Consider the following 21,198-nt stretch of genomic DNA (forward strand, 5'->3'; position numbering starts at 1 on the left):
TAAAACCTAAAAATAAGCGACAAAAGACCATGAGAAACAGTCCTGATAAAAGAATGTGATATAAAGTTACAAGGAGGGCACCACCCTGCTTTAATCCTGGAAGTATGACTTTGGAGTGCTGTATAGGTTTGGCTGTGTGATAAATCAAGGTAAAGACTGAAACAGCCACTCAGCATCATACAAACTAACAACTGATTAAACTGCTGACATGACCAGAATTTGAGTTCTTTCAACTACATATAAAATGAAACCTGTCCAATCAGGACTGCAGGCTTTGTTCAATTCTGACAGTTGTTTGAATCAAAATACTTTCAAACTGACATGAATGGATTCAAAAATTGTCAGTTTAAGACAAGTATTTTTGTTTATTCACGGTTCAGTTTAGACAGGTTTTACTGTACCAGATTATGCAGGCATTATCACCCACATAAACTGCCATTTGAACTCTGACCGTGATTAACTTTTAAGCTACATGTAATGAGCTTTTGTTGGGTTTAATGAACAATCCTTTAATAAGCCATTATATAACAAAGTAAATTTGCAAAAAAAATAAAAATAAAAAAAATGCACAACTTAACAAGAAATACATAATACTATAAAGATTAACAGGAAGACACAATAGTTCATTTTGTATTTAGCCTGAATCATAACATCAAAGCCAACATCATAAATAAAGAACATATCTATATTCCCAGATTAAATGTGGAGTTGTGAGAACATTCACAAACATGACAATTTTCCTAAGTTCAATGGTACTGAGGACTGCACTTACCTTGAAAAAGATAAGCATTCCAGAAACAACTAAGGCTAACGAAATTCACTGACACAAGGAGGAAAATTACTTAAATGTCTTAATTAATACACGTACATTCACTAATTACTAATGTCAAGAGCATTAGGTAATTACTATTCCTTTCTACCTGCATTTACTTGACAGGTTAAATGATGTAAATGTGTCTTTGATGTTTTAGATAGAACCATGTAGTGACTCAAATCTTGATAATCTATCATTTAGGCCAATACTAGATAATTTCTAGTTATCAGCAACTGTTTTGTTTTTCCTCTCAGGTTTCTGCTGTGATACTAAAAAAATATTGTAAATTTCTTGTAAAACATAATGTCAAAACAACTGCAAAGTCAGTTATAAACAGAATAACATCAGTTTTGAAGTTCTTGACAAATATTACATCTCGCCCTATCAGGCTCACTATGACACTTTCATCCTAGACTTTAAAACTGCTGTCATTCTGTAGCTAATGACCGTTATGAGCAGATATTTTCTTTTTAAGGGCAATATTCTAGGTATTTTTGTTTCCTTATGTTTAAAAAGCAATCTCAGTGGAAATGCAAATACTTTTTTTTAGATTACTTTCCATTCAGAAATTACTAATTATTTCTTTGTTAATGGCTTTCTAGAAGAAAAACTTATAGGGTTCAAGTTCAGATGTAGTTGGGTAATGTCCTAGTTAACAGTTTAGGCAATGTCAAAGTTAACATTTAAGGCAATGTTCAAGTAGTTAACAGTTTAGGCAAAGTCCAAGTAGTTAACAGTTTAGGCAAAGTCCAAGTTGTTAACAGTTTAGGCAACATCCATGTTAGTTAATAGTTAGGCAATGCACAAGATAATTAACAGTTAAGGCAATGTCCAAGTTAGTTAACAGTTAACGCAATGTCCATGTTAGATAATAGTTTAGCCCAAGCGCAATTTAGTTAACAGTTTAGGCAATGTCCAACTAGTTAACAGTTAAGGCCTATGTCCTATGTCTCCCAAAGGAGTAGATTTAATAACACTTTTTTCAGGCCTCATATTTAGTTTAAAGCTGCACACAAATAACAGGTGGCTCTGATGTGTAGTTTGTTAGAAACATAAAATGAATTATAAAGCTATAGATACAAAATATTTCAAACAATACAGATGCTTTAATAACAAAAACAGAAAAAAAAGACATCAAACTGAAATTAGCTTTAGGAAGTGATGGTTGACTAAAAGACCAAAAATAACACTAGACATGGAAGGATTTTAATGGATAGGCAACATAATTTCCCATAAAACATCTTTCCCCATGAGGGACATGTAATCTAAATAAGTTCCAAAACAAGACAATCTATGCAAAGAACATTGAACTTAAATTCCATGTTGTAAAGCACGTATTTTTAGATGATATAAAAGGCTAATTTGATGATTTACTGTATTTCAGTACTTGATCTTTAATTCCACAAGTTCGAAATTCTCATTCATGTACAAATCAGAAAAATATTAGTCTGATTTACTTATCCAAACCTATTAATTATCAAGTACTTACAACTATCACCATATCACAAATCTATACTGATTTACTACAGAGGCAATCGATTGATGAATTTGTTGTAGTTTAAGGTAGGGTAAGGGACACAACTCTTACAAATCATTGGAATGTTTGTATTCGGCATTTGACATCAATCTTATGTAAACATCAAAGTAACACAGATTGATTTCATTCTGTTTCAAAGGAAAGCTTGGAAGGCTATGGTGAATTGAATATGATATAAACACATCACTGATTTCAAGAGTTATTTCCCTTACCCTAGGTCTACCTCCTTAACACCATTACTAATGATAAGTTCAAGAACTTCAATTACCATGAAAAATTTCTTTGTTTCAACATTTATGTTCCTAAAAAAATATCTGATGAAATTTCGTAACTAGTGATAGAGAGACCATCTAGGGAATGACAAATTTCGAAGAGAATACACTTATTTTTCAATAGGGTTCTAAATAAATACATAATCATTTAAAGAAGTTAATCAGACAATCATCAACAGATACCTGTCTTTACATTACACTTTATGACTGTTTAAAAGTTCCCCTACCCTTTTCTCACCAGTGATAGCAATCCAGAAGATGAAAGTTTTTGTCAAGGAGACACCATATTTTGCCAGAGGGTTCTAAATAAGTACATAATCATGTCATAAAGTTAAAATCAGAGGCTCCAAGTCTCCCATGGTGTTACATAACTTTTCACCACTTCAAAGGAGTGCCTGGAACAGGAAGTTGTCATTCTTAAAGAATACCAGATCTGTTTCAAATAAATATTTCAGGTCAGTGACCACATCTCATTGATATTAGAGTAAACCACCATATCAAGTCTTCAAATGAATAAACAGTACATTTATAACATGCGAGGAATGCTTTTAATTCAGCAGTTGTTGCCATTTACCATTTCAGACAAAATTGAATGTATTTTTTTCTTTAATTTTAAAAAAAAATCCAACTTCAATAATAAATAATGCAAAGTTTTTACATTTGTGCTTAAATTGCTGTTTATTATACAATATCATAATTTAAAGTACATAAAATATATTTCTATTACAAACCTACATTAAACTGCTCTAGAACTTTGTTGGTAACATTTGTTCAAGCCTATATGGTGATATTTTCAGATACCATCTGTCTTTCCTGTACTACTGCAACAAAACAGGCAGAGAACAGATGGTGGGGAATTATTCTAATACCTTGAAAACATTGGTTTTTTGGGGGGTTTTTTTTAACAAAGATTGCAAGATTCTGTTTCAAAATTGTAGAAAATCTGGTCTGCAATTATAAGAAATTTATTTGGTTTCTGACAAACCTTCATCAACTCCCCATACAGTCTTCAAGGAGAAAAAAAAATAAAGAATCTAAATCACAAGAGAGAATCGTCAGTTCACAAGTCTTGATGTCTTGATGCCAAATATCTTTTGAAAATTTCAAGAAATGAAGAACCAAGTTGACAATTCATAGCTAGGATCTGATGTCAATATCTTTTGGACATTACAAGAAATAAAGAACTGAGTTGACAGATTCCAGCTACAATCAGATGTGAATATCTTCTGAAAATTACAAGAAATGAAGAATTGAGTTCACATTTTATGTCAATATCTTTTGAAAATTACAAGAAACAAAAAAAATTGAGTTGGAATTCATAGCTAAAACCTGATGTCAATATCTTTCGAACATTACAAGAAGCAAAGAATTGTGTTGGCAGTTCCTAACTAGAATCTGATACTGATATCTATTGCTTATGATAAGCTGGATGGAATTCAAACCTTGGTGTCTGTAATCTCTGTAGATAATAACTGGCACTACATGTATTAGCATTTGATAATACATATATTTGCAAGGTGTTAGTATTTTTTTTCCCAATAGGTACCTTCATACAACCTTGGGGGTGAAAACAGGGAAAAATATAGAGATATATACAACACTTCATGACAGGCAAAGATGCAACAAGAAAAAGACAGACAGACATATTGAAATACAAAAAGAAAAACAAAACAAAAAGACCCATAAAAAAGCATTGAAGCTTTGACAAAGTGGTTTGTTAGGGTAAGCATCTTCTACATAGTCTATATAGTAGGGACCACTTTGGGAGTAAACTATTGGCCATAGCCTCTTTAATTTTTCCTAGTATGGGTCTTGCATTTTGATAAAATATCCTTCAAACTGACTTTAAGGACTTCAATGGTTTGCAGTAATGATCCATGTAATTTTCTATTTAAATTTCTAAATGACCCTTCTTTATCTCGATCATATGTACAAATGACCAATTCTGTTTTCTATCATAAAGGTTCTTCGTGAGACAAACACCTGATTAAATCAGATCAAAGGTCATTTTTCAGAGGTGGCAGGATTTTAACTAATATGTGACCTTTTTTTGTGAATTGGGTATTCAAGGGCTCTAATACAAAACCATAAAATATTTTAAGTTTCCAATTGCAATTAGACATCCTATAATTTGAACTTAATATTGATCTATGAATGAAAAGCACAACAATCAGCTATTTTTTTTTTTTACAAATTTGTTAAACTAATGCTGATTTGGCAAAATAATTGATTAATTTTCAATTGTCATCCATGAAGTTGGAACATAAAATATTACTCACCTTTTGCAAGCAATCCTAATTTATCAAATATATCATCATAAAAAGTAAAATTAATTTAATATCACACAATGTTGTCTGTCATTAACACTAAAATCCAACACATTTAGAAATAGAAATTAAATTTCATCTTGACCATAAAACAAATTTTCACAAAAAAAGCCATGAAAAACTTGTCAACACTTCATTTCACTTCCTTAAAACAAGTAAGAAATGTACATTTAAAGATTGTCAATTTCTCCAGGCAGTCGTTAAAATTAGCCTGATCTTTTTGTATTTTTTGAACAGCTTGACAGGTAACTCTTTGTCAAACATACCATGTGTGTTAGGTAGTTACAGGACTACATCAAAATATTTGTCTTTGAAGAAATTGATTAAAACTTAAACCATTAGGGCAGTTGTATTTAAATTCAACTTTATTAAACCTCTATGGGACATCATGTTTGGAATTATTTGAAAGTAAATAAAATGACTTCCATATATTTGTAGATAAATCAATACTAGTTGGGGTGATATATTAATAAAAATCTTACATCACACATAAAAATTCCATCCTGTAAATTCTAACCCATTATCGTAAAGTGATTGAAGATTTCCAAACAAAACAAATGTACATTTAACAGTTACCAAATTGATGACAAAATTATAGGATATAATCATTTTAAAATCTTTTCAATACAAAATTCATTTTACAATGTAATTGTTACAAAATATGATGATAAATAGTAAGTAACATTCAAATATAAACAAGTACATGTACTGACCCATACCAATATACATGTGCTTTCCTTGTTGCACAAGACAGACTTAAAACACCCATAACTACATCAACTGCACTGGGGTTGAAATAAGCATTCTCCAACTGACTGCCACAAGTAAATTTTATGACAGGCAAGTCAAACTCAACAGAGCTTGCTTGCTAGGCCACCTAGTTTTAGGTGTTTCCATTTCCCATTCAGCATAAACCATAAGGGCAAATAAACTTCACTTTAGGCCAGTTCAGTTTTGATAAAATGTGCCCACTTGACCAGTTGGACAAATTTTGTTGTTTCTAACACTGCTATTTTCACCTAAATGCATTAGTTTCTTAGAAGGACCATGATATGCCTTCAAGATTTGGACCCAGTCCTTTCCAGGAACCCCTTGATTCTAATGATTTTTTCAACTTTTTTATGTTGGTGATAATATTCTTCTTCTATCTCCAATTTATTCTCTTTACTTGAGGAATTTTAACTATTGAAAACTTCAAACATGAGAAGATTTTTCTTATTATCAGAATAGTCGGCATCACATCATATATATACATACCAATTATTTGCTTACACAACAAAACATCCAAATTATATATTCTAATCGTTAGGCACTGCTGAGCTATCAAAATGCACTAATATTCCTGCCAAGTTTAATGATAATCTGATGAAAATTTTTGATATGATTTTTTATTGATTTCCCATGATTCACTGCTAACATTCTAAATCCAAACCTTGACATTTTCCAACATAAACAGAATTGAATTTGCAATTGATACTTAAGATAAAGGTGATTTCTGCACTTTAAAATATTGTCTTAATTCCTACTGACATTAGTAACTGATATCAAAGATGGTATTCCCAAAATGAAAACAATAGATAGTGTTAAAAATAAAGGACATTGATTTTAAATCATTCAAGGAAAAATCTGCTTGTAAACAACAGATTGAACCTTTGACAGGAAACAAATGCTAGTCTTTAGCTTTAACTGTTTATCTGTATACTGATGCATGCTCACACCAAAATAAACGATGTAACTTTCTCCAAGATTAATAGGTCTTTCAAATACTCTGTAATCCATTTCAGGATCCATATCTCATTCAATCGTCAACGAATTTGTGGCCTATAGAAAGTGAATTATTCACATTTTAGAGGATCAAAATTACACAGAATGTTTAAGCTGATCTCTCCTCATGCCAAATACTTACACCAAAAGACAACAAAGTTACAGCCCAGACACGAATCTGGATTCTAGATTTTAGCTAAACCCAACTGTCATCAAAATCATTAATTTGACCTTGAGATCAAAGTTGAAGGCCAACTGTTATCAACCATGGTATGCCACACATAATCTTGAGCTGATCTACCCTCATGACAAATATCAGAAGACAACAAAGTTACAGCCAGGACATGAATCTGTTGCAAAATCATTAATTTGACCTTGAGGTCAAAGTTCATCAACCAAGGTATTTGACACATCGTCTTAAGCTGATCACCAACATGCCAAAAATCAAATGCACACACAATAAGACAACAAAGTTACAGCCAAGACAGTTTTCGATACAAAGGAACAGACTGATTACTATACAACATCTGCCACATAGTGGTGGGCCCTAACTATGGGAAGACAGTGGTACACAAAGTTTAACACTTTAGCTAATTTCTCCACTACTCCCTAAACTGAACTATTTAGAGCAGAAATAGTGGCTCAGAGTCTGAGGGATCTCTTGTTAGACAATTTTCTAAACAAACACTTTATGGAGGGCAGCAATGACACAGAGTCTGGAAATCTCTGGCTATTACACACTCCAACCTAAGACCAAAATAAAAGTTATAGTTAACAGTACTGGCAGACTTATAACATCAACACAGACTCATCACTAAAACATCTTCTGAGGTCACACCCCTCGTGAAATATTCTAGTTCTTACATCTATAAAGAAACTGTTAATTAATTTTGAATTTTAATTACACTGACAATGATAATTAATTAAGTGTCATGTCAGACAAATGCAAACAATCTTTAGCAAAGTTTACAACAGTAGTTTTATGTATTCTTACAATATACATTTCAATGTCAGAATATAACAAATCAGTAATCGACCATTATTTCCTTGATAGGTTGACCAAGGAATTTAGGTCAAAACCTAGAAATACCCTATTTCATCGCTTTAGATTATTTTAACATTTGCTGTGCTAAAGCAATAGTACAATGTAAGTAAATTACTTATTTTTGCTATTTCAATGATGAGCATATACAGAAATTCATATAATACGTTCAAATGAGAATATGATTTTTCATCTTAAAGGTATCCGACTTGTACAAAGCTGGGTCTGTTTGATAGGTCAAACCCTCCTGTCCTGAATGGATGAAATAAATATACAAGAATGTTAAACCACCATCAATCATTTAGAGTATGAAAATAAAAAAACAGGAAATGCTTAGTTTACATGGGTATTTCTAAAAATTTAATGATGATAGAAATTATAGAAATGTGATTATGTAAGGAACAGAACAATGAACTATTTCAAGAATCTAATTTTTATCAAAAAATTTCTGTTTCATACTTTTTCACAAAAGATCTGTCTTATTTCAAGAAAATTTAAAAATAATCATCTAGATTGCACAGGGCTGTTTAGTTTTAATATCGAATGCGATATTACATCAATGTAAGCCTAGAGGCAACAATACCTAGTAGCGGAAACAGATGCATATCTAACACATATGCTACTATTTCATAAATGTAAATAAAACTAATTTGTTTACATAAAATATAATGTATTGGTTAAAATAAAAAGTACACATTACATTCAAAATGTTAAGTTTTTCTAACTAAAGTGGGTTTGTGATCCCCAAAAGTAGATCCACCACTGTCAATGGTTTAGACATATCAACCAGCTATGAAAGTCAGCTGCTGCCACTTCAGTGGGTTGAACGACCATGACTCTCACACTTCAAAAGTATATTAACTAACAAGAAATGTCTTGGAATCTATTGCCATTTCTGACTTCAGTTGTTTATATAATAACATTTCAGTTTTTCATATTCTTTAATTGAACAATATTGATTTATTTGCAATTTTTGTAACAATATGGAATCATTCAATATGGGACCTGCTACATACAATGGACTATTCATAATTGCAGGGGCAGATCATAGATTTTTGGTTATAGGGGTGTGTAGAAGAAAAATATGGGATAAATCAGGCAAACAAGTGCTATCTTTAAAAATAAAGACAGCTGACGCAGTAAAATTGTTCTTTTTACTTATAACTTTCTACATTTCATTCAAGAAATAACATATTGCACGCAATTGTAATTTTTTGATACAGTTTTTTTGAACGCAACTAAGTTATCAGTATTTCGCCAATAGAGAAACAGAATTGCAATCAGGTAACTTGCGTTACCATGGAAGAGAGTCTTTAAGGTCAAAGGGTAAAAAGCGAAAATATACCGACTGTGTCGGAAAAATCTTGATTTCATACTGAAAAATAATTTTTTTTTTCAATTTTAGGGGGGCTTACACCAGGTCTGCCCCCTATGATTCCACACCTTTACTTGTATACATATATTGGGATATACCTACCAGCCATTATTTACTCATATCTACATTTTAGGGAGTCTGCAACATACAGGCAACACAGCCAAATTTATACTAGAGTCTGTAAATTTGAATTTCTGTCTAATTTTTGCATTCCAATGGTCCGATTTATGGCACACTGCTAATAGTCTGCAAATCATCAGTTTTTTTTTACCATCAACGAAAAAAAAATCTTAATCTCCAAGGTTACTTCAATTAATGACTTAAGAGTTCTAGTTTTGAAACCAAAACAGTAAATGAGAGTATTTAGGCTTGAGCAACTTCCTCCAAAGTAGAAACACTGGTCAAAGGGTCAAATGGGTAGACCAGAAGCACACCCATAAGTTTAAACTCTAGTCTGACATCTTTCTAAGCCAATTCTATTTTGACCGAGATTTACTTCAAAAGTTGAATGCCTTAACAAGGCCACTTGGTCAACTTAAGAATGGGAGTATTAGAGATCACAAAACTTTTGAGCAGCAAAGATATGTTAAATACATACTTGTTAAAATGTGCTTTCACGACTGTCCAAATTGTCAAAGCTAATGACATAAGTAAAGCCAGAAAACTTAGCTACATGTCCACTCGATAAATAAAGTAACATGATTAAATATTGAATCAACCGCAAAAACCATTTGACTTTGTAAGATTTTTAAAAAGGCGTAAATGATGAAGCCGTACATGATAGTAACTTCCTGTTGAATGACATGCCGTGTTTTGGACAATTAAAGTACTTTAGACCCATTTAAGGGCTAAACATGACATTTTATTGTTAAAGTCGTTTATTTTGTCATAAATGTCAACTATTAACTTTGATTTTTGTTATGTTAAGTGCTAAGTTTAAATTTTTTCCAATTTTAATTTCCCATTTATAGTTGAACTTTTTTGGTCAAATTTTTAGAATCAATTTACAGTATTTGTCTCAGGGTTTGAGGGCAACTATTTACAACACTTTAATGGGGACATTACATTATGCCTCCCTGAACAGTTATATATTTACACATTAAAAATTCATATGGTAAAAAATAAATATGTTAACATAAGGCCTGCAGGCATGGGCAAAAAAGAGGGGGAGTATCCAAACTAAAACTCGTACATAATTGTAAAAAAGTAATAACTACTTAATTTAGTTCATTAAGCTATATACATTCATTTAACTTTTTATTTTTTGCAAAAGTGAACCTTTTCCTCAGATTATAACCAATCATTTTTAATTAAACTGCAATTTTTTTATGCTTTCCATGAATGAAATATAAAACAAGAGACAGCCTTCATTTTGACAGAAATGGTTCACTAGGGCAGATCCAAGATTTTGTTAGGGGAAATGTTCCTATTGCCCTTCTTATCTAATGGTTCTTGTATCAAACTCGCTTTGACTTTTTAAATTTGAATATTTTTTTTCAATTAAAAACTTACCTTAATTAGTAATTAAATATAATTTTCCCACACTGTGTGATGATTTCACCAGAATATCACTAAGCATTAAACTGAGTAATCCTTTCAACTTACAAGTGCTTCCCTGTGTAATTATAAAACCCAGTCATTGACTGAGACCTTGAGATGAATTTCTAGAAATCAAATTAATATTTACTAGATCTGTCAATGATCTAACTACCAGACTTGACACTGCCAAACCTTATTGAAGAACTTTGTTAAAGTACTGAAACCCATAGCTTAAAAATTAAAAATGATAAACAAATTTCTTCCAAGTACTAAGTACTGTTGACATATTTTCATGGATTCTGTCAAGTGAACATATTCGTGAGTAAGTGCATATCAATTTTTGCGGATTCAAAAAATGATAACCGTTATGTAGTGTTAAAAATCAATTTCACAGGTACTAATTTTCATGCTTTTATGTACACCACAAAAATAGCGGAAATTAGTACACTGCGAAAATGAATAATTTTACAGTATGTTGTTGAAAGTGAAATATTCTCAAACTGAATGGCCCAAACATGAAAACAGGATAGAGAGAGGATCCTAATACAATGTAGACAACAGAGTATATACACAAAAAATGAAGATAATGAAGACAAGACAGCATACAATGAAGAAAAAAGCACTTGCAGTACAAACTCCCAAAGAAAAAAAACTTGGTCTGACATCAGATGCCTTGTAAGGGTGAGCATGTCTTTATCTGACAGAGGATTATCACACTCAAGAAAAATTTTCAGAGCAGGTCATTTTCACATTTAAACTTTCCTTTTACAAATACTCACTCCAACAAATAGAAAGTCAACAGATGCTTACATAATACACATTGTGATATTCCTCAACATTGAAATACTGAGTCAAAAATATCTGACTTTACATAATTTCATATATTATGTAGCTATCCTGTCAAAAATTTAAAGATTTCTGGAGTAAAACAAGATAAATTAATTCAAATGAATCAACGAACACTATATCCTTAATCTAAACTTACCAAAAACAGCAGAAAATTGTACTAGTTTACACATGTATAATCAGCAAATCATAAATTCAATTAGTCCTCCTAATTCAGTCCTATTCGTTATACCAATTACTCTATCCCTTATACAACATCACTGAATGACAAAAATACAGATGAATAATTTATAAAAGTCATGAACACACATAAACTGTATCCTTCAAAAGTACAAGGTACTTTCCATATTCAGCAATAATAGGTTATTCCTACATTTATCTATTATTTTAGTATTTCCTGAAATGTGACTATACTGCAATTTATTACACAAAAAGGAAAACATTATGTGGTAAATTACCTTAAAATAATTACTGTTTATTTCATAATTTTCTTAAAGCTTTGTTTAAAAGAAACAAAAAGATAGATTGTTTGCCTGAACAATACGCCCAAACTAAAAGAATTATACATTTTTTGCCAAATTTTGATAAATACAAACAATGTTTATTTCAGAATTTCATATACTAAACCTATGTGTTATGTTGATTTACATGCATTGTGAAATAAAATCTAATTACTGGTAACTCCTTCTTGGATATAAGACAATTGAACTTACAAAAAAATAATAAGTTGTCAACAAAGTTTGTGTGTTATGCCTTTCATAAGTATTTTACAGGCAAACCAAAAACCTTATTGGGAAAAATGTCAATACACATGCCAGACACCTGCAATGAAAAAACAGAGGAGAAAAATATCCTAATAAAAAGAAAAGATAGCCTTTCCTTCTGTTTAGTAAAGACCTCATTCCAATAAGAAAAATGTACCAAGGTTTTTGTTAAGCACAGAAAAGCTTCCAAAACCACCACAATTTTTAACAAGAATATTTTACAAAAAGTCTGTAATTGTAAAATTTATCAGAAGATATGACATCATAATAGAAATCACCAATGTGACATCATTACTGACGATCACTTTTACACTTACAACTTTATGTGAAATCATCAACCATTTTCATTGTTTCCGCACCAAACTCCCTATCAATAAAAGGTGTCACACAAATGCGATTCCACAACTTTCACAAAAGTAATACCCTATAGAGATCTTCACAGTAATCACACATCACACCAAACCTATAGAGATCTTCACAGTAATCACACATCACACCAAACCTGTAAAGACCTTCACAGTAATCACAAATCACACCAAACCTGTAGAGATCTTCACAGTAATCACACATCACATCAAACCTATAGAGATCTTCACAGTAATCACACATCATATGTTAAACTTTCACCACAGTAATACCAAACCTATAGAGATCTTCACAGTAATCACACATCACACCAAACCTATAGAGATCTTCCCAGTATTCACACATCATACGTTAAAACTTTCACCACAGTAATACCAAACCTATAGAGATCTTCCCAGTATTCACACATCATACGTTAAACTTTCACCACAGTAATACCAAACCTATAGAGATCTTCACAGTAATCACACATCACACCAAACCTATAGAGATCTTCACAGTAATCACACATCACACCAAACCTATAAAGACCTTCACAGTAATCACACATCATACGTTAAAACTTTCACCACAGTAATACCAAACCTATAGAGATCTTCCCAGTATTCACACATCATACGTTAAACTTTCACCACAGTAATACCAAACCTATAGAGATCTTCACAGTAATCACACATCACACCAAACCTATAGAGATCTTCACAGGAATCACACATCACACCAAACCTATAGAGATCTTCCCAGTATTCACACATCATACGTTAAAACTTTCACCACAGTAATACCAAACCTATAGAGATCTTCCCAGTATTCACACATCATACGTTAAACTTTCACCACAGTAATACCAAACCTATAGAGATCTTCACAGTAATCACACATCACACCAAACCTATAGAGATCTTCACAGTAATCACACATCACACCAAACCTATAAAGACCTTCACAGTAATCACAAATCAAACCAAACCTATTGAGATCTTCACAGTAATCACAAATCACACCTTAAACTTTCACCATAGTAATACCAAACCTATAGAGATCATCACAGTAATCATACATCAAATCAAATCTAGAGATCTTCACAGTAATCACACATCATACATTAAACTTTCACCACAGTAATACCAAACCTATAGAGATCTTCACAGTAATGACACATCACACCAAACCTATAAAGACCTTCACAGTAATGACACATCATACCTTAAACTTTCACCACAGTAATACCAAACCTATAGAGATCTTCACAGTAATGACACATCACACCAAACCTATAGACCTTCACAGTAATCACACATCACACCAAACCTATAGACCTTCACAGTATTCACCCATCACACCTTAAACTTGAAAACTCAGAAGTTGAATAGAAAATAGTAAATATGACCTAAATGTACTTATCATGTCTTGATACTAGAGCAGTAGTGTCTGTATCCAAAACACTGATTTGACATACTTGTTAAGTTCTCCTTAAGGCCTCAGTATAAAAATTGTCTAGATTCCCATCCATCTTTGAAGGCAAAAACAAGGGTAGTTATAAAAATATTTAATAGTTTCACTGAACACCAGTTTACCTTTCTTAAGAGACTGTTTACTCAAGAGAGAACAGATATTTTTCTGTGCCTAAAGTGGATGAATCAGAATATACAGGTATTAAAAATCAAATTAAGAACAAATCAAGGAGTTATTTACCTTTACAATAAAGATTTGAGTGCTTCGCTGGTTATTTATTTAAATCTTACCATTTCAGTCAATTATAAACCAACTTTTATTTATTTTTTGAAAGTATGAGTTTGTGATTTCAAATGGATGCAATTTTTTTGTGGAAACAAAATTTTGCAAGGTAAAGTGTAAGTGTGGCTTAGTTGTGTTGATAGAGTGTTGCCCTACACAGTTCCAAGAATCAAGAGAGTGAATTATGTTACTTGTAGGTTAAATGTCAAATACATGTGTAGCATGGTGTGAAATAAGTTTCTGGAATAGAATGTGCTTGATACAGATCTACACCATTGCATCTATGTACAAACCATGCTCTTCAACTTTGATATGCAACCAGAAGTAAACAAATTATGTAACTTGATTAATTTTCAACTTCCCATGTCAAGTACACATTAATCTATCATACTGCCATGTAATGCTCCTGTTGTTAAAATACATGACTATGTAAGAGTCTGGCATGTGGAACTACACCTACAACATAGGCAGAAATTTCATTCAGTTTCACCCAGAAAAAAACCACTTTTGACACAAGAAAGTCTAAAGAGTATGTAAGGAGTGTTTTCGTCCAATAAGAACGGAAATAAAAATGTAAGGAAAATCATGCAGTGTATTCCAACTAATGTTTTCTTCAAAACTGTGAAAGTACTTTAATTTGCAGATACCAATTTTTGTGAATTAGGGAAGAAAAACAATTCATGGATTCCAGAATTTATGGTTTTTAGGTTTTCAGCACACACATCAATGGAAACCAAATTGTGTGGTTTGGCCCACCTACAAAAAAAAAAAAAGGGAAAAAAATGGCACCCCCAAAAGCAATAGAAATTTCACAATAAGCTAGATATATACACAGGTGTATTATTTAATGCATTTTAGCAATGAAATATTCTCTTAAGAAATCCTGATGTATTATTGTGATTATTAATTGTCAGCCTGCTTTATTCTTAAAACGAACAGTGTCAGTACTTGCCAACTCTCAAGGATTAGCACAGTGTCTGGTATAGTTTTTACCATGTAGTGGGCATAAATAATATTTAATATACTTCACCCTTTGTTTATGAACACAAACATCTTGAAATAATAAAACCCAGCCCTTATTATGTCTGAGTCATTCTGCACTTTAAAATAAGTACTAAATATGCAGTTGATATTTTGAATATGTACATGCATTGCTACTGGCACAAAACTCTTTTAAGTCTTAGCTACCAGTACTGAATAAACAATGTATGGTTCCTTTTTTATATACTATACCATATCAACTGTAGAGAGAAACGAGCAATGCCAAGTATGGTATCAACTCACAGTGTTTTTTTACCTCTGACTTACTTTCTAACTTAACCAATGATGTTAAATATTCAAGCTCCCAAGAAATATTTAAAGGGTACCATGAAGAATTCATACAATATCAAGAACAATGGTATATTTGTTATTTCATGTGTTTACAATCTGCCATCAGAACTTACCTCATTTCTGATTTCAGATCCAAGAAGCATATTTAATACATGTATTCAACTTAGAGCATCATTCACATGCTTGGAACTATTTTTTTTTTCATGATAATGATAGCATACAAGCAATTAGGATCAGATTACTGGAAAAGGTATACACTGGGTTTAATATTGAACATAATTTTGAATGCATTTAGAAAATTATTCCACATTCAATTCTCCCAGGAATAATTAAGTCTACTCAGTTTTACTATTAATTCAGTTTATTTATAAATCATTCAAATTCCAAAAATGGAAAAAAAAAACAATAAAAAAGTAAAATATGTATTCAATAGTTGTCATGTCAAAAATATATAACTTACCACGAAACTGACGAAACGAATTCACAGAAACCAGAAACTTCATAGACACAATAGATAGAACTCCGCCTACACTTCCAGAAAATCAATTATCTCAATAATTCAGTCTTTTGATGATTGTATACACTAACTGAAATGTATGTCTCTTACAAAAATGTTGGGTTTTTAAACAGGAAACTGATGCTTGACAATCATAAACTGATAGAGGAGTGACTCCAACAGTAATTATACATTAACTAAAGCCTGCTTGTCTTTCACCTGGTGGGATTCAGTTTACCTGTGATAAAGGAGTTTGCATTTCAAGTTGTTTTTTTATGTTTTGCAGGTGACAACACAAAGTTTTATTACTATTGAATCATGTCGGTTGATGAATTATTGATTTGGTAGAAAAGTACCTTGAATGAGTCATGACAGTCTGACTCTTGGGACTATATCACTACCCAAAGGCTCAGAAGGATTAAAACTATGGAAAGACATAAGGCATTTTACAATATGTATGTGTCTATTTATTAGATAAGAAAAATTTCTGAGCATACAATGAAGCTGCATCCAGGAAAGTATTGATCTGAAAAACCAGAAACTCAGTACCACTTTCCATGCAGCTTGAAAGGTCCTTTCCTTGTTTACCAGATATCATGCTGAGAATCAAGAGGCTTGGCAGACTAAATGTCAACACCAAATCTTTGAACTTTGGAACATTTTTCACTACAAAAACATTTTAACCTGTTGTGGACATGCCAGTTTGATAATTATGGGGAAAGTTGACTACAAAAGCCTAACAACAATAACAAAAAAAAAGAGAAAAAACTTATTCCACACCCTCAAAAAGTTCAATATTGAATACAAACAGCATATGTGCCATTGTCATATGAGATCAAACATCCATTGGCTTACTACACTTCAGAATGGCGTCCTTGATATTCAACATATAATTCATCTCTGATATTTTTTACAAAACAACAAAGAACACCAATTAATAACTGGAAGAGATAATAGCAACAAATGGAAAATAATGGATAAACGATAGGCTTCAATGTCAATATGACGTAATCGTCATGGAGATGAATTACATGCGAATGTCAATGACCTCTTCGATGGTTTTTTTTGACATAACATAACATGTACTGGAGCACTCAGCACTACTTATATGGAGACGAAAAACAAAACTTAACTATTTCACAGACATGGGAATTACTTGAACCTGGATAAATCTTTCACATTTTATAAACTGTAAAATTGCCTAATACATGTATTATAGGTACATGTCTTCAGGAATGACAGCAATATCCTGCAATGAAGCAGAGGGGACCATTCTCCTGATCTTAATAAATATGAATGACAAATGGATAAAATCAACATTTCTGAAAATTCTGAACATTTTATCGAGAAATAGACCTTCAGGAATTTTTTCACAGAAAAATTGTTCATGAAAATTAACCTACCCACAACTGAAATCAACCTACAAATTATCAAAAGAAAACTTACCCTGTAACAAATTTTATTTCCTACTTGTAATGGGACATTGGAAAACTATAATCCTAGTACATTTAGTAAGAAATTGCTCAGTATCTTAATTCAAAGAAGACTGAATGTTTCAATCCAATCCTTATTACTGTCCATAAACATAGCCTTTGGCTCAACTAATTTGTCCTGAAGTAAGAGCTAGTGTAATTCCTTGGGAGAACAGAACAACTTTGAGCTCTCCCTCCCAGTCCCCACATTTTTAACAATACAATATTTAAATCTTAGTTTCCAGTCATTTGGCAAACAGGGCAAAAAAAAAAATGAGAATGTTTATTCTTTAAGTTCAAATGAACTGTGAATACAATCCTTTTCCCCTCGTTATACCACACCTTATTTGACGAGGAAAAGTGCAGAATTTTAAAACATGCTCATCCTTAAAAATTTGTGTTCACTTTAAACCAAAAGCATGAAAAAAAAAAAAGACAATATAAACATGTAATTACTTGTATCATACAAACGATAATGTACAACAGATAAAATACAGAAGGAACGGAGAAAATAAATACATTTCTGAAACATATCATTTGTCTAAGAATGAAAAGTCTTGATTAAACAAGATAGTATTTGAATATGGAATTATTTTGGAGTTTAGAAATGACAAAAAAAATAATTTGTGAAATCAACCCTTTAATAGTGGATTACGTCATGATGGCATGGCTAAGGGGTAAGTCATGATGGCATGGCTAAGGGGTAATAGCAAAAGGCACGGAAAACTTAATAACCACCTCAGTCATAACGGCATGACTATGACCCCTTTAGTAGGGGTAAATTTGGCACATTATTTTTTACTATTTTTTTTAAATCCAAAATAACTCCAAATTCAAATTCGTGTAATACCTTTTTATACAACAACTTGTGTGCAATACAATTCATTGCCTTGTAAACATTTACACAACATATGTACTTCTGTTTTGTTTAACACATATCTAATTAAAGAGTAGCATTTTTTTTTCTTTTCGCATGTGCCTCGTTAACACCATGCTCTTGTCTTAAGGAGGTAGACCTACGGTAAGGGACACAACTCTTACAAATCATTGGGATGTTTATATTCAGCATTTGACATTAATCTCATGTAAGCATTAAAGTAACTTGGATTGATTTCATTCTGTGTCAAATGAAAACTTGATAAGCTTCGGTGAAATTGAGTATGATACAAACATATCACTGATTTCAAGAGTAACGTCCCATACCCTAAGTCTACAACCATAATATAGATACTTACAGATTCAAAGGAGTTACTGACCACATCCAATGAAATCTGAATAATCATGATTTTTTTTAATTCTTTTTATGATTCTTCTATGGTAATACCTTCAATTTTTTTCACGCCATCTTTAATCCAACATAACAAACCTTCCTTTAAGTGCTTATTATGCAAAAGCATTGTAGTACATGTAGTAGAAAAGGCATTATGCTTCCCAGCATGCCCTGAATTCAAACCACTGTCCTACCCACAGTTCTAAGATTAAAGAAGCATGTTGTCTTTTTGCATGTGATACATTCAAGCCATGATTTTTACTTAAGTTTCCTTTGACGTATATCTGTAGAACACGCAGGTCTAGTCTCTGACAAAGACTGCAGGCGCAATCATAAAATATTTCAAATGTAACATGAGAAAGCTTAATAAATGCAGCCTTTTTTAATTTCTTTTCCATTACAATTAAAGGATTCACACTTGTGCATAAAGATGTGCATGACGAGGTTTTTGAAAGTTACATAACATTTAATGTCACCACGCTATATGTTAAATGTTTTCCAATCAACAAAATTATGGTCTTTATCTAACAAGGATCAATTCAAAGCCATAATTTGTAAAAAAATCATTGGATTATTGCATTTAATGTTGTAATTATTTTGTGAGCTGAAAATGATGACATTTTTCTTCCCATTTACAATATTTTTTACATTACTTAATCAAGATTAAATTGAGTTTCTCACTGGGGTGTAACTTTTATATAGTCCATACCTTGTCCCAGACAGACAGTGACATTCAATGTCAGACTTTTTATCCAAAATTCTTCAAAAATCAAAAAATTACAAGCAAAAGAATAACAAGGTTGAGCAGAAAAGACTTAAGTAGTAGTCTTTGTAAGAATCATGCAAATTCTGTAAAATGTGATATACCTAAAAAATGGCAACACATTTTTATTTTAGTTATTAAGTTGCTTTATCAGTCTATATGATGAAATGTTTAATTATTCATTCCAATCTATCTGCTCTTAGGAGATAATTCACACTGAAAATCCAACAGAATCTATAGTATTTTAGTGTCATTTACAGAGTTGTCTCCCTTAATTTTGAATTTTACAGTACATTCTTTATATTTTTTATTTCCTAATAACACAGGTTATATGAAAACCCGCATGTTAATTTCTGTTTACTATAACACTTTAAACAAAATATCAAAAATAAAAATATGTGGGCTTTCCAACCCTGAATCACATTTTGCATGATTCTTAGCCGGAGTGCTACTTAATATTACAATCTTGTCTAACCAAACAAAAATTAAATTGTAGTGGGGACATTCATTTCAGTTTCATAAAAAAAATCTTGTGGAAGTGCATATTTGGACTATATATTGCCAACATTTAAAACACAGCTCTCACAACATTATTTCGGTTGTAAGATATTTTGCTTGGCACTTTCAATAAGTCCTAGGTTAGAAATTTAGAATCCTGGACCTCAGACCACAAAAAAGTTGAACCCCTGCAAATATCTTTTTCCTGGCTTTTGCCTGTTTTTGTTCATGATTTTGTTTCATTGGAGTAGTATCATTTTTTGAAAACCTTTTTGGCCTTATTTTGATCTTAAGCAGCAAGAGCAGTAACACATCTGATAATCTTGGAATAATGTAAACTTGAAAGAAAATACGTTCATTCAATTAAATGTGAGAAAAAGAAACAAAATTATTAATCTATAATAATTATCTTAAAACTTTTTTTAATGCTTGCTTAAAATCATTTTTTAATGCTTGCTTAAAATCATTTTTTAATGATTACAATAAAATATATACAAATACTTACAGAACTTTAATTCTTCTTCCACATCAATTTTTTTTCTCTAATTTCTCAATTTTAAACTTGAATGTCCTACAAGATTAAAAGTACAAGTCACTTCCAATACACAACTAAATACTGTTTGTTTGATTATCTCCCTTGAGTAAAATCTTTTGTCAAAATATTAACATTGCCAGGACATAAGATTGACACAAGCAATTTGTTCTTAAACAAGATTTAAAATGTAACAGACCTTAAACAAAAACATAAATTTTGTGTAACCCATGAGCATGATGGCAAATTGAGTTGAAATGAAAATTTTATTAGTGACAGACTGTTAAACAATAGCTCTAGGCCACTTCAAAAACAGTATATAATGATCTAACATTTTAATGTAAAAGAAACATAGACACATGTTATCCTAGATATACAAATATGTTACCAAAATTTGTTTTTCAGAAATTAATTTGATGGTGTAAGTCTAGAATATTCATGTTAATGAAGAT

The 21,198-nt window shown here is 31.6% G+C and overlaps 1 protein-coding gene across 11 annotated transcripts in view; it reads right to left on the reverse strand.

Moving 5' to 3' along the window:
- LOC148612836 (uncharacterized) overlaps positions 1 to 20,791 on the reverse strand; it is a 50,747-nt gene extending 29,956 nt beyond the window's left edge. The window contains exon 1 of one of the 11 annotated variants that reach the window (XM_088594650.1): positions 20,720 to 20,791. The gene's annotated coding sequence lies outside the window, so the exon portion shown is untranslated. Of the gene's footprint in view, positions 1 to 772; positions 788 to 868; positions 884 to 4,902; positions 5,056 to 6,207; positions 6,226 to 9,729; positions 9,745 to 10,643; positions 10,767 to 11,655; positions 11,797 to 16,175; positions 16,405 to 17,657; positions 17,857 to 18,918; positions 19,269 to 20,719 lie in introns of those variants that run through there. The other 10 variants (XM_088594648.1, XM_088594653.1, XM_088594647.1 and 7 more) reach the window with 10 other exon arrangements.
- Between the last annotated feature and the right edge of the window lie 407 nt (positions 20,792 to 21,198).

The sequence above is a fragment of the Perna viridis genome, chromosome 7 (assembly GCF_037379345.1).
Source record: "Perna viridis isolate PV_CMFRI_1.1 ecotype Kerala chromosome 7, ASM3737934v1, whole genome shotgun sequence".
Lineage (NCBI taxonomy): Eukaryota > Metazoa > Mollusca > Bivalvia > Mytilida > Mytilidae > Perna > Perna viridis.